Below are 15,966 nucleotides of genomic sequence, written 5' to 3'. Positions count from 1 at the left end.
AATTTCACATGTGATATCAAAGCATAAGTAAAGTACAGTATAGTAGATTGAGAATTATATCATCGAAGGTAATCTTCAATCCCTAGATTGCCAATAATCCTCGTCGATATGAAAGCTCAACTACTGAAACCTAGAGGGCAAAAAACAAGGGTGAGTGGGCTTACAAATATAACTTTGTAAAACCTTTTTGAAAACGTAATAACCCTTCGCCGTAAAACAAGTATAGTTTCCAAATATGTATACTACGTATAGTATGAAAATACTTACCGTAGCCTGCAATTTCTTAAGAATTCAATACGTTACAGTATTTCGTAAATAACCACATAAAATCCGGTAATCACATACTTTCTTATAAACAAACATATCATAACAAATGCTTATCGACACATGCTGACACACGAGTTTATGCAGAGGTATTTTGACATGAACATGACTGCATGTAATAATTATTTATGCTTTAGTACTACAATCACATAAAGACTGGTGCATCACATACTAGTCCCGATTGCCTATAGCAATCTAGGACATGACTATCACCTACAATGGATCCAAAGTGAGTGTACGGTGCGATGTGAACATAAACGTGAAAGACTGGCCCTGGCCCTGGGCGAGTACTAACACCGATGCAGCAACGATGAGCAGATAACGCAAATATAATCATGTCACAGTGATTCGATAATTCTTGTCAACATAATACCATTCATGCCCGCAAATATAATTAAGACAACCCATAATAGTATGCATACCTATGCATTCCGCAAGATCAAAATAATTTCATAGTTCTCAACATTACGACCCTTCGTATAAACGTTAATTTAATTATGGCAATCACATAGAAAATTCATTATTAAATAAATAAATACACACACACACACACACACACACACACACACATATATATATATATATATGTGGAAACTAAATAAATATACATACTATATAAAAGAAAATACCCACGCACAGTTACTTGCGATGCCACATTCGTTCAAGCCAGGAAAGCCAAAGTCTTCAATAGTAATCGTACCTAAGCATAATATTGGGTCCCATCAGTAAAACTCAACTAAAACGATTAAATTTGGGAAAACGGAGCACGGATTTGGAATCAGAGCGTCGAAATACGCTAAGAAGGGTCACGAGCAATTTTTGTACAAAGTCAACGATCAACCCTAAAAAGTCAACCGTGCCACCGAGGCGGTCAACTGTGTTAAAATTTCAGAATTTCACTAAATGGATGTAAAAAACGGACTAAAGGCGTCGAAATTAGCCTAGAAGGGTTTTTGAGAAAATTTTGAAAAAGTAAACAAACTGTAAACAGTTAACTTTAACGGAATATTCCATCCTCATACAGAATATTCTATTAAAGTTAATTGGAAAGTTAACGGAATATTCCCTTGGAATATGCCTTCCAACTCCTGAAATGGATTCGGGTCGGATCCGAGCTAGGGTTAATGACACACCCCGACTCGGAATGTCCACCTAGACACTTAAGTCGCGATGTGTTGGCCGACACCTAGAAGGTGACGAAGCCATAAAGTGTAAGGATCTGGAAAATGTGAATAAATTTAAACCTAAAAGTGCCTAAATACAAGAATGCGCTGGCGAGCGGGAATGAACCCATTTCACACGTGACGTCAGAGCATAAAAACAGTACAATAAAATAGGGTGAGGATTATACCATCGAAGGTATTCGTCTGCACCAAGATTTGCCAATATTCCTTGTCGGCACAAAAGCTCTACTACTAGAACTTGGAGGGGCGAAAAACAAAAGGGTGAGTGGGCACAAAAATAAAGGTTTATAAAATCCATTTGTTTTCTGAACATACCAACCTCTCGCTGCAAAACAAGTATAGTTTCCCAAAAATCATACTACGTATAAGTATGAAATCACATGCATGCCAACAATAAATCTAGAAATATGCCACAACAAAATATCTTAACAATAATATGAACATAATCATGTGCTCAATAATCTATACTAGCATACAAGTCGGAGTCACCTAATGTAACTTGTATGACTGCACCTATGGCTCATCAATCTATGCTAGGTCATAAGTCGGAGTTGCCTAATGCGGCTTGTATGATAGGCTAGGTGTAATAATATATGCCCTGGTGCTACGATCATTTGAAGCTAGCGCTATGCGCGGTCACCTACGAGTCGGAGTTGCCTAATGTGACCTGTACAAGAGGCTAGTACCTACTTGGATCCAAGGTGAATGTGCGGTGCGGGAGGTAAACATACACGTGAAGGATTAGCCTGGCCCGGGGCGGGAGCACTAACACCAAGGTGCAGCAATGATGAGCACTACATGAATATATGCATGCCATAATGATTCTACGATTGCAACAATATAATAACTTACCTGAACTTAGTAGCATATCCCGTATGATTGTTTTAGCATCTCACAGAAGTAAAATATTTATGAAAACAAAGTGCCCACTCACAGATACGCAGTAGGAACGAAGCCCTCGAGCCTTGGTTGACCCCGTACGTCCGCGGGATACGTTTCCCTTATATGTGAAATTACTAATTAACTTAGTTTAATAACACATAAATGGAAACTTAAATAAAACCCCCATGGTTTGCTCAAACATAGGGTTTAAATATACAAAATCGATCTACTCGACGTCACGAACCTACACAAATTGATAGATCGCCAATCGAAGGCCAGACGTGCCGCCTAGGGCACGACCCTACACGTCACCAAGCGCGGGCAAAGACTGACAGAGGACCTAACGGTCGTTAAGAATATTCTGTTAAAGTGACGGAATATTCCGTTAAATGGTAACGACGTTACCTGATGCCGTTAGGATATTTCGTCAGAGTTGACAGAATATTCTTTCGTCTTCTCCTGTGGTCCTCGTCCATCGCCGCTGTCTGAACTTGCCGGAAATCTGGAAATCTTCACCGGTTTCTAGGTAAAATTTCAAAGCTTCATAACTTGTTCATTTCTCAACCATTTTTCACAAAATTTAGATGGAAATGAAGCTTATGAAGAGTAGAACATGATTGTAACTTTTGGAAGTCCAAAAAGTGGATGGAGGTGGCCTAAAAATGGTTCGAAAGGTTCGGGTTAAACTTCAACTTCTCGAAACCTTGTGTTTCAAGGTTGTTTCTTCTTCAAACCTTCACTAAAGACCTCGAGGAGTTGAGTGGAGGCCTTTAGACTTCCTAAAAACTTGTAACTCACTTGTAACTTGTCGAGAAAAAACTGAACCGAATCAGACCTTCCGAGTTGGTGAGTAAAAACTTGTCTAAATCGTGATCTAGGGGTACGGCTGTGTTTGTGGGTTCAAAAGAAGCACGATCGTGTGGTTTTTAGGTCATGTTTGTGAGGTTTTGGTGCTGTTTGAGAAAGTTTCAGAGTGAGAGGGTGAGAGAGAGCCTTTAGGGGGAGAGAGAGAGAGAGAAAAAAAAGAAAGAGAGTGCTAAGTTTTCTGATTGTAGGTGCAAATGATGGTGATGAAGTCTGATTGGTTGCTTCCAAATGAGGGAAAATAATTGATTGGGTAGTGATGAGGGTTTCAAGGGTTTGATTGGTGATTGGTTGCTTTAAAAGAAAACCAAATCCATAATTTTGGGGAAAAGGGTGGCTTTTGTACCATTTTAAAATGTACAAAATCTACCTCTTTGATGGTGTTTCCGACACTGTAAATTTGTAGTGCATGTACAAAAATACACGTGGTTAACATACTTTAACAGAGCGTAACTTTTTTGTTACATATCCGATTCGAGTCTAACGCTCGATCACGCTTTCGTAACGACGAATACTTTTTAAGTATGAAACTAGGGAAAAGAAACAATAGTCGACAAAACTACGTCCACGTCAGACTCCACTTTTTGTCCAAAGAAGGGTAAAATCATCAAAAAGAAATTACAGTGAAAACTAGGGACGGGTCATCACAGTTAACGAGTCACAGGTTTGGGCCCTTTGTTTTTTTGAAACAGGTTGACCTGGTCCCCGTCGCAAGTCCGATCGGCGATTTCTGGGTTGGTTGGCCATGATAGCTTCCCGAGCTCCGATCGAGCTCAAATGTTAACCATAACTCACCATTTAATTACCAAAATGAAGCTAGGAGTGTAGGGATTCGAATTATACCATGTTGGTTCTCCGCCATGGCCATAAAATAGCCAGAATACACCTGCAACTTGCGGGTCCTTCGCCAGAAAACTAGGGAGATTTCCCTTGAATTTATCTGCACCAAAACGTCACCCAAAACACACGTATAATGACTCAATCATCATCAAAATGAGATAAGGAAGACAAATCGAGTGGTCCCGACCTTTACCTTGGTCAAATTCATCATGTCGTCGCCGAAATCCTCTCAGATTCGAATGGAGCTCGAGTTCCAAATCGAGTGTTGAGAGAGAGAATAAGAGGGAATTAACAAGAGGAAGAATAAAAAAGGGAACCCAGGTGGTGGCTTGGTAGAGCTCGCAAGAGACAACATTGAGAGATAGAGGTCTGATGTTGACGTTGTTGTTGCAGAGGTAAGACACATGATAAGGGTGAGGGACATAGATGCAGGACGAGAGACAAAGAGGGACATATATGGGTGGTCTAGTAAAGTAATAGTGATTTCGTGACCTGAGGGCTCGTCGGAGTGGCGAGGTGGTAAGGTGGAGTCACTGTTTTCTCTGCATTTGCAAAGTAAGACGAGAGGGAGCTAAGAGATGATAAAGTTTTAGAAAGAATAGGTGAGTTAGCAGAAAATGAGTGGTGGCTTAGGAGAAATGGGAATACAGGAGAAATGGGCGTGGTCCCCGTTGGCATCACAAAAATCTCAACATAAATTAATAAAATAATGAGGGGCAATTTATCCAAAAATAGTGAATTTACTAGATTACCCTTCACCTTGGTAATCACATAAAATCTTCATCGTAACTCCGAATTCGATTCTATTTGCACCCACGCTTTCGTAACGTCAAGTTCTACAAGAATACGCTAAAAGAATGTTTCATATGTCTCACGATCCGCTGGTCAACGCAAGTCAATAATCTTGCCTCTAGGGCATTTTGGTAATTTCACACTTTTAAAATGAATAAAATCGTAAAATTAGGGACGGGTTGTTACACACCCTATGGGATTATAAATCTCAAAAATATCCAAAGTCTCCCTTTCATTAATCATAATTAATTTGTTTGACAAAAAAAAAATCATGGTTAATCTAAAGTGATTTCGATCCATCGAATCAAAATAAAGCATTCCAATGCAAAAAGTTTTGGAATCAAACATTATTTGGAATTTCGGAATTTTGGGTTATCAAAATTTATTAGAAATTTTAGGATCAAGTTTATCTCAAAACTTTCGAAATGTAATTTAGATCTCCTACATTTTGCAAGATTTTTTTTTAAAAAAAAATGACTTCGTGGTTAATTTTTAATTTGTATATCCACCAAATCATATTTTTTTCTAAATTTTTGTGATATTTGTAAATATCCAAAGTCTCCCTTTCATTAATCATAATTAATTTGTTTGACAAAAAAAAAATCATGGTTAATCTGAAGTGATTTCGATCCATCGAATCAAAATAAAGCATTCCAATGCAAAAAGTTTTGGAATCAAACATTATTTGGAATTTCGGAATTTTGGGTTATCAACATTTATTAGAAATTTTAGAATCAAGTTTATCTCAAAACTTTCGAAATGTAATTTAGATCTCCTACATTTTGCAAGATTTTTTTTTAAAAAAAATCGCAAAAATGTTATTTTTAAATTTGTATATCCACCAAATCATATTTTTTTTCTAAATTTTTGTGATATTTGTAAGTCATTATGTCACAACCCGTCCCGGAATTTTAATTCCGAGGACGTGAAGTTATGAAAATGCCCTTAAACGGGACTAAGGGGCGTAAAATATGTTGTAACTTGATGATTTGGGGATTGGGTAGGATCCCACCTCCCTCAAATCTCTCCCCCATTTCTGCATCTTGTCTCTCTCTCTCTCTCCTCCCTCACAAATCTCTCATTCTCTGTCAGTTCTCTCTCTCCTTCGAACTCACACGGACCACCCACAAAACCACCCTAAAACTATACCAACGAAGGATCTAAGACCACCATCGTACTCCTGAAGACCACACGAACACGATGGTACCAATTTCAGGTGAGTTTCACTTCGGAAAACTTGGATTTCAATTTCACTGTGCGTGTGCACTGTTCATGCACACGTAAAACTTGATGTTTTCTGGGATTTTGAAGCTTGTAGGAAGCTTGGTGAGGTCCTAAGGAAGCTCGGAGTGCTTCGTTTGAAGGATTTGGACGTCGGGATCACGAACTGTAAGTTCGGCCGAATTTTCGTATTTTTGGAAAAGTTTGATTCCGTTGTTTTTAGGCCCTAAAACTAGTCCAACGTGGTAGATTATGATTACGGCTTCATTTTGGTATAAATTATGTGAAAAATGGACGTAGGAACACGGAGAACGACAAGTTCAAAGTTTGGCCGGAGCTTTCGGGCCTTTTCCGGCGAATCCACGGCGAGTTAGGGGTCAAGGCAGGTATGGATCTGTTCGTCTCGTCAATACCTTCATTTTGATATATAGTACGTCGAAAATGGTTAAGAAATGAAGAAGTTATGACACTTTGAAGTTTACCCAGAAATTCCGGCGAAACACCCACCTCCGGCGAAACCAGTCCGGCAACGCGAGGAAGAAGACGCGCGCGCGGGCAGCGCGTGAACAGGGCGCGTGGGGGCGCGTGAGAGCTCCAAATTGAGTTCTGAAAATTGTCAAGCGTTCGTGACGTCGTGTAGATCACCGTGGTATATTCATACACCCAAATTGAGCAACGTATGAGAAAGTTATGGACGAATGTTTGGTGTATGTGCGTTAAATAACGTCAATTTGGTTACTTTTTGTATAGGTGAAAATTATACAGAGGAATAATGTAACCAAGCTAGGGGAGGTTCAGGAACCTATGAGACGTCGATGTGATCAGTGAGTGGGCAGTTATTTTTCAGTATATATATATATATACGTATGCTTGACGTATTTCCCAGAAAACGTATTTTAAAAGAAATACGAATTAAATATCCTGTCATATATGCCTCATATTTTAATATGTGCATTACCATAATTATGCATACTGTTGCATGGTGCTGAGGACGCCCAGGTAAGCTACATTTGAAATACTATCATCACATGCATTGGTAGTGGCATACATTTATATATATGTGTATTTGGTGCTGTGGACGCACAGGTAAGTGCCAGGTAAGTGGTATTCATGGTTGTATTTCATTAGTAGTTTGAGATGCTTAGAGAGCTCATAATCTGCACCCCCGGTGTTAGTGCTCCCGCCCAGAGAGGGGCAGAGTCCTTCACGTGTATGTTCACCAGCACCACACGCTCGCCTTGGATCCAAGTTAGGTGCAAGCCTTGTCGTGCAGACCACATTAGGTGGTTCCGACTCGTAGGTGACCCGCGATTATTCGCACAGTCTTCACGTGATCGTAGCACTAGAGCGTATATATTACACCCAGTCCTGTCGTACAGACCACGTTAGGTGGTTCCGACTCGTGTGCAGATTCAGATGTTGAGTTGAGATTGGAGCTCTATATGCAGCGGTACATGTCACGTTAGGTGACTCTCGGCTGCCAGATTATATGTTATTGATGTGAATTATGCTTGAGCATTTACATTTATTATGAGATTCTAATGTGGCATATTCTCGAGCATGAATGGCATATTTTGGAGCATGTTTGGCATATTTGTACATACGTATATATGTTTATTTTCTGGGAAATTATACTTGTTTTACGGCGAGGGGTTACAAAGTTTTGAGAAGTGTTTGGATTTGGAAAAGAATTGTTTTGCTGACCCACTCAACTTTGTTTTGCGCCCCTCCAGGTTTAAGATATCAGAGCTTGGTGGCTACGAGGAATCCAACGGTGTTCTGACAGAATGGCCAAAAATTAGGACTCACCTTTGGGTGTTTTATCCTAGAAATTGTATCTTTAAAGCTTCCGTACTGTGTAAATGGTTACGTCACTCTCACGTGACAGCCAGCATGCCCTCCTTCGGGACGGGGTGTGTCAGTTGGTATCAGAGCCTAGTTTCAATCTTGGACATCTTGAAAAGTTCTAGTGAATTCTGTCAGAATTACACCGCCTCGTAGCAAACCACGTAGTTAGAGGAACTTAGTCTCCCTGATTTAGCTATTAGGGGAAACTATTATTTTGGTGATTCAGTATATTATCAAAAAGGGACATTTTAAGATGGGTTATGAGTTGAATTTGAATCACCTTATGAAATGATGAACCTGAGGGAGCAAAGTGATGGATTAACCAATTGGAAAAGATGTTTTAGATTATGCAAGTCAAAGGAATCTTCCTTTTGACAGAAGGGTTGAGACGACTACCTGGTTTGAGTTATGAACTTGTATCCTGGTGGAAACAGGAGTATAATTCGTTGTCACCGGAGGAAACAACCGATTGAGAATTGTTTAAGGACTTGTTTAAAGAAAAGAATTATTTCCTTTGGCATCTTATGATGGTAGAAAGCAAGAGTTTGCAAATGTGAGACAAGGAAAGCTGACGATCAATGAGTATTATAGAAAGTTCTCAGACTTGCCTCGTCCCATTCGAATATTGCTGCTATTTTGATTGAAGTGTTATATTGTTTTAGGCTGGGTGGCATAAGGCAGTGGTATTTTGGGTGACCACTATCCATTGTAATTCTTATCAGGAGTATACAAGATGTTGTTGAGCCTTGAGGACTCTGAGAACATGTTCAGCGAGAGTAAAGAAGAATGATAAAAGAATGGGAATCAAAAGAGGACGATAAAGTTAATGATTCATCATATCAAGAATATAGAAAGATTCAGAGCTTCAAGAGAAGTGAAGCTAGAGCTAATTCTTCCAACTGAGGTTTTAATGCCATTGGTCAAAGTCAAAATGATAGATGTATTGGTAATCTCAGATCTCAGAGACAAGGTGATTTTGGTAAAGGAAATGTACCTTTGTGCTGTAGGTACAATAATGGGCACCTTTGAGAATGTAGGCAAGAAAGCATTGGACGCTTTACGAGTGGATAGATGGGACATAGAACTGCAAATTATGTCCAAAACCAACAGAAACCCTAGCAGTCTTCTTTGCCACAACTAGCGCCGATTCAGCAAGTTCCTGGATCTATTAATTATGGTCAGTTAGGTCGTGGTGTACTTGAAAGAAGTATTTACACTAATAGAGGTTGCGGGAGACAACAACAAGCCCAGGGATGTGTTAACCACACATCACTGCAAGATACTCAGAATTATTCGGATTTGATTAGGAGTACGATAATTATTCTTAATGACTTAGCTAGAATCTATTTGGTAATAATGTAGAAATTTTACGTTATTATTGTTATTGCCTTGAAAGTAGTAAATAAGCGCGGTTGAGACGTGTGTATGTATTTCCTAGTGAGTGGCAAAATAGTAATATTACACCCTCGAGAGTTGTTGCTTACTTATCGAGACAACGATGATTTATCAGTATTACGGGCTGCAGACCGTAATATTAATAACTTATTCGTGGATTCGTTAAGCAAGTAAACCGGTAGGTTATCCTATGTTAGTATCGTACTTATTTAGAGTGCTCAGTAATAGTAGAGTATATATTGTTGCCAGCTACTTTTGTTTCACTAGATTGTGGATTTCGATGTTATTCTAGAGCATATTATGTTATATACAGTGATGAGTTGCAGACCACGCGAGGTGGTACTGAATGTGTGCAAGATATACATGATATGATGAGTTAATTATGAGTTATATATGCAGCCGAGGGCTGAGTTGATTAGAATGAAAGAGTGTGAGCTATGTTTATAGCTGAATGTTGAATTGATTATATGTTATTTTCCATCGGTCTGGATGACTAGAGATTACTTTTGTAAGTATGCAAAGTGGAGTGAGGCAGGCCGTTATTTATGCTGTGAGAGCAAAGAGATTATTATCAAAAGGCTGCCAAGGATATTTATATCATGTGGTGCTAAGTGATGTCACTTCTAGTAGTGTGGAAGAAGTGGGAGTAGTCAAACATTTACCTGACGTTTTCCCTGAGAATTTACCTGGATTGCCGCCAGTCAAAGATGTAGAGTTCACTATTGATTTGTCTCCAGGTACAAACCTTATATTATAGAATGTTGCCTTTTGAACTAAGAGAATTGGAAATTGGTTGATAAAGGTTTTATTCAACCTAGTACATTACGTTGGGGGAACCCCAGTTTATTGGTGAGAAAGAAAATGGACGTTAAGGCTGTGCTTTGATTATAAGCAGTTGAATCGAGTAACAATTGAAAACCGTTATCCGTTACCTCACATTGATGGTTGTTTGATCAGCTTCGAGGTGGTTGTATATTTTCTAAGATGGACTTGAGGTCTGGATATTATTAGTTGAAGATTATCGGTGAGGATGCCCTTATGATAACTTTCAGGATTCGTTAAGGTCATTTCAAGTTTGGTGATGCCATTCGGAGTGATGAATGCATCTACTACTACTTTATGAATTTGATGAATGAAGTATTCCAATGATATCTAGACCGATTTGTTGTTGTTGCTATTGAAAGGATTGATAAGACTAGAGCAAAGTATGCTAAACATCTTAAATTGGTATTGCAAAGATCGAGGGAACGTTGGTCGTATGCTAAGTTTAGCAAATGCTAAAGTTAAATGAATCAAGTGGCATTCTAAGATTTGCTATATCTGCTTCAGGTATTCAAGTGAATTCTTAAAAAGTAGCAGAAATTGAGAATTTAGAACAACCACGAATCGTGATTGGGATTCGGAGTTATCCTAGCTTAACAAGCTATCATGGACGGTTCGTGAAAGATTTTTCAGTCATTGCTTTGTCATTGACGAGATTGTTGAGAAAAGAGGTTATGTATGAGTGGGAAGGAAATTGTGAGCAAAGAATTCAACAACTGAAGTATTTCTTCACTCATGCACGTATTTTAGTATTCCCAGAGAATAGTGGTAATCATAAATTTTAGTGATGTTTCTTGAATGGTATTGGATGCATGTTGATGCAAATGTTAGGATGATTACATACGTTTCACGACAAAAGGAACCTCATGAAATGAATTACCCTACTGGTGATTTGGAAGTCATGATTACCATTCTTGCTGTGAAGTTATGAAGACATTATATTTGGTAAGAATGCAAGATTTTTACGAATCCAAAAAGTCTCCAATATCCATTACTTGGAAGGAGTTTGATATGAGGCAGCGAAGGTGGATTGAATTGTTTAATGAACATGATTGTACGACCAGGGTGATCGTAAAATTGTTCTAGCTGATGCACTTGGTGAAAAGACTGCGGTAAGAATTCATGTCTAGCACGCTTGCCAAGATTGTCTTCTTGTAGATTGGAAATCAACTGAAGTAAAGTTGAGAATGGAAGGTTGAGAAGAAGTTGTAATTGCTAATTTTCAAGTTAAGTCTTTTTAGTAAGGTCGTACTCAAGACTCAAGTGGTTAACGAAGGAAATTAAGAATTAACCAAGGCAAAGAAAGAAGGGAAAAAGAAAGATTGCTGAGTTCGAGAATAGGATGGTTATGATTGAACTTGAAGTGATAGTTGATCAATGTACTAAGTTAGTACATTTACTCCAGTGTTGAGTAACAACCACAGTGCAACAGTACTTATATGTTTTATGGAGAAGATATTTGGGTTACGGAACTGCTGAGTTTCTTAAGTATGTTGGTTGCACAGTTTCCAAAGTAACGCCATAAGGACCATGAAATGTGTCGATTTTTGTTGATTTGTGGAAGAAATACTTCTGGATAGAGAAGATTCGATCACGAAAGAGTTTTGGTAGGCCCTGAAACTATGGATGAGTCTTCTCAAAGTATTCAAGTGATTAAGTTTAACCTGAGAGTAGCCAGGAATGGCAAAAGAGATTAATAGTTGAACATGTCACTAATCGAGTGTTTAACGTAGATGATCTTATAATTTTGAAGTTTTCACTTTAGAAAAGTATGATTCGGCTGGGAAAGGAAAGCAAATTAAGTCCTAAGTACATCGGACTTTATGTGATCATCGAAGAGTAAGTGAAGTTGCTTGAATTACTTCCAGAGTTATTGTAAGAGCATGATGTGTTTCATGATTCAACATTTTTAGAAATTTCATCACGAAAAGAAATAGTGAGATTTGGAAAGGAGACAAAATAAGTCTTAAACACATCAGACCGTTTTTTACCACTAAAGGAATCGATGAAGTTGCATACAAGTGGTGATGTCTTCAGAATCGGCTAAGGTGCATAATGTATTATATTTCGATGCGTTGTCACTAGGTGGCAGATTCGTCACATGGAGTTCCGGTGCAACTATTGAGAATTAATCCGGATTAAACTGGTTGAGGAACCAAGGACGACTTTGGATTGGAAAAAGAATGTATTGAGAATTAAGACAGTGTAATTGGTAAAGAATTTGTGAAGAAAGCATTCAGTGGAAGAAATTACGTGGGAGAATCGGATGAGAGAGATTTATCCGAAGCTATTGTATGAGTATAGATGATTTAGTTGGTTGTTGGAATTTCGGGGACGAAATTCTATAAGGAGGGAAGATTGTCACAACCCGTCCCGGAATTTTAATTCCGAGGACGTGAAGTTATGAAAATGCCCTTAAACGGGACTAAGGGGCGTAAAATATGTTGTAACTTGATGATTTGGGGATTGGGTAGGATCCCACCTCCCTCAAATCTCTCCCCCATTTCTGCATCTTGTCTCTCTCTCTCTCTCCTCCCTCACAAATCTCTCATTCTCTGTCAGTTCTCTCTCTCCTTCGAACTCACACGGACCACCCACAAAACCACCCTAAAACTATACCAACGAAGGATCTAAGACCACTATCGTACTCCTGAAGACCACACGAACACGATGGTACCAATTTCAGGTGAGTTTCACTTCGGAAAACTTGGATTTCAATTTCACTGTGCGTGTGCACTGTTCATGCACACGTAAAACTTGATGTTTTCTGGGATTTTGAAGCTTGTAGGAAGCTTGGTGAGGTCCTAAGGAAGCTCGGAGTGCTTCGTTTGAAGGATTTGGACGTCGGGATCACGAACTGTAAGTTCGGCCGAATTTTCGTATTTTTGGAAAAGTTTGATTCCGTTGTTTTTAGGCCCTAAAACTAGTCCAACGTGGTAGATTATGATTAGGGCTTCATTTTGGTATAAATTATGTGAAAAATGGACGTAGGAACACGGAGAACGACAAGTTCAAAGTTTGGCCGGAGCTTTCGGGGCCTTTTCCGGCGAATCCACGGCGAGTTAGGGGTCAAGGCAGGTATGGATCTGTTCGTCTCGTCAATACCTTCATTTTGATATATAGTACGTCGAAAATGGTTAAGCAATGAAGAAGTTATGACACTTTGAAGTTTACCCAGAAATTCCGGCGAAACACCCACCTTCGGCGAAACCAGTCCGGCGACGCGAGGAAGAAGACGCGCGCGCGGGCAGCGCGTGAACAGGGCGCGTGGGGGCGCGTGAGAGCTCCAAATTGAGTTCTGAAAATTGTCACGCGTTCGTGACGTCGTGTAGATCACCGTGGTATATTCATACACCCAAATTGAGCAACGTATGAGAAAGTTATGGACGAATGTTTGGTGTATGTGCGTTAAATAACGTCAATTTGGTTACTTTTTGTATAGGTGAAAATTATACAGAGGAATAATGTAACCAAGCTAGGGGAGGTTCAGGAACCTATGAGACGTCGATGTGATCAGTGAGTGGGCAGTTATTTTTCAGTATATATATATATACGTATGCTTGACGTATTTCCCAGAAAACGTATTTTAAAAGAAATACGAATTAAATATCCTGTCATATATGCCTCATATTTTAATATGTGCATTACCATAATTATGCATACTGTTGCATGGTGCTGAGGAGGCCCAGGTAAGCTACATTTGAAATACTATCATCACATGCATTGGTAGTGGCATACATTTATATATATGTGTATTTGGTGCTGTGGACGCACAGGTAAGTGCCAGGTAAGTGGTATTCATGGTTGTATTTCATTAGTAGTTTGAGATGCTTAGAGAGCTCATAATCTGCACCCCCGGTGTTAGTGCTCCCGCCCAGAGAGGGGCAGAGTCCTTCACGTGTATGTTCACCAGCAACACACGCTCGCCTTGGATCCAAGTTAGGTGCAAGCCTTGTCGTGCAGACCACATTAGGTGGTTCCGACTCGTAGGTGACCCGCGATTATTCGCACAGTCTTCACGTGATCGTAGCACTAGAGCGTATATATTACACCCAGTCCTGTCGTACAGACCACGTTAGGTGGTTCCGACTCGTGTGCAGATTCAGATGTTGAGTTGAGATTGGAGCTCTATATGCAGCGGTACATGTCACGTTAGGTGACTCCCGGCTGCCAGATTATATGTTATTGATGTGAATTATGCTTGAGCATTTACATTTATTATGAGATTCTAATGTGGCATATTCTCGAGCATGAATGGCATATTTTGGAGCATGTTTGGCATATTTGTACATACGTATATATGTTTATTTTCTGGGAAATTATACTTGTTTTACGGCGAGGGGTTACAAAGTTTTGAGAAGTGTTTGGATTTGGAAAAGAATTGTTTTGCTGACCCACTCAACTTTGTTTTGCGCCCCTCCAGGTTTAAGATATCAGAGCTTGGTGGCTACGAGGAATCCAACGGTGTTCTGACAGAATGGCCAAAAATTAGGACTCACCTTTGGGTGTTTTATCCTAGAAATTGTATCTTTAAAGCTTCCGTACTGTGTAAATGGTTACGTCACTCTCACGTGACGGCCAGCATGCCCTCCTTCGGGACGGGGTGTGTCACATTACATATGTATACGACATAAAATCATATTGGACAAATAAAATCGTATGTATCGTACTCTTTATTTGTTATATATAAATGATTAAATATACAAAATACGAATTAAAGTGACACCCCGACCGAGATCAGGGCGTGCTGGCCGTCACACGAAGGTGACGTAACCATGTGCGCGTGCGGAAGCTAATGAGAAGGTAATAAAAGTACGAATAATTAAAAACCTAATAACATACAAAGTACTAGTGTATGTGAGACACAATTCAGAGCAAGTCTACAACAGTCCAAAAGGAAAGATACGACATATGTACACCCGAAGGTGACCCTACAATGGTGAATGTCTGTCAGAAATGCCGGGACGCCCTCTGGGATAAACCACCGAACTTGCTAGACCACTAGAACCTGGAGGGGCGCAAAAACAAAAGCGTGAGTGGGCAAAAACAAAGTTCTTTGAAAACTCTTTAGCAAAATACATTCTAACCCCTCGCCGTAAAACCTGTATACTTCCCAGAAAATGAACATATATACGTATGTATAGGTATGTCAATCATGCTCCACAAGATGCCATTCATGCTCACAATGTGCCATTCATGCTCACAATATGCCATTCATGCCATTCATGCTTGAGAATATGCCACAACAGAATCTCATAATCAAATATAAATGCTCAAGCGTAATTCACATCAATAACATAAAATCTGGCAGCCGGGAGTCACCTAACGTGACATGTACCGCTGCCTATAGAGCTCCAATCTCAACTCAATATCTGAATCTGCACACAAGTCGGAGCCACCTAACGTGGTCTGTACGACAAGCTGGGTGTATTATATATGTATGCTCTAGTGCTACGATCACGTGAAGCTGTGCGATAATCGCGGGTCACCTACAAGTCGGAACCACCTAATGTGGTCTGTACGACAGGCTTGCACCTAACTTGGATCCAAGACGAGCATGCGGTGCTGGTGAACATACACGTGAAGGCTGTGCCCTGGCCCTGGACGGGAGCACTAACACCGGGGGTGCAGATTATGAGCTCTCTAAACCTCTCAAACTACCATTGCATAATAAACAGGAATGCATAACCACATGAATACCGCTTACCTGGCACTTACCTGTGCGTCCACAGCACCAAATACACATTTATATATATGTATGCCACTACTAATACATGCGATGATGCGTAAACAA

The sequence above is a fragment of the Pyrus communis genome, chromosome 9, assembly GCF_041283825.1.
Source record: "Pyrus communis isolate YQ-2024b chromosome 9, ASM4128382v1, whole genome shotgun sequence".
NCBI lineage: Eukaryota > Viridiplantae > Streptophyta > Magnoliopsida > Rosales > Rosaceae > Pyrus > Pyrus communis.
The sequence above is the reverse complement of the archived record's forward strand: the minus strand, read 5'-3'. Positions refer to the sequence as shown.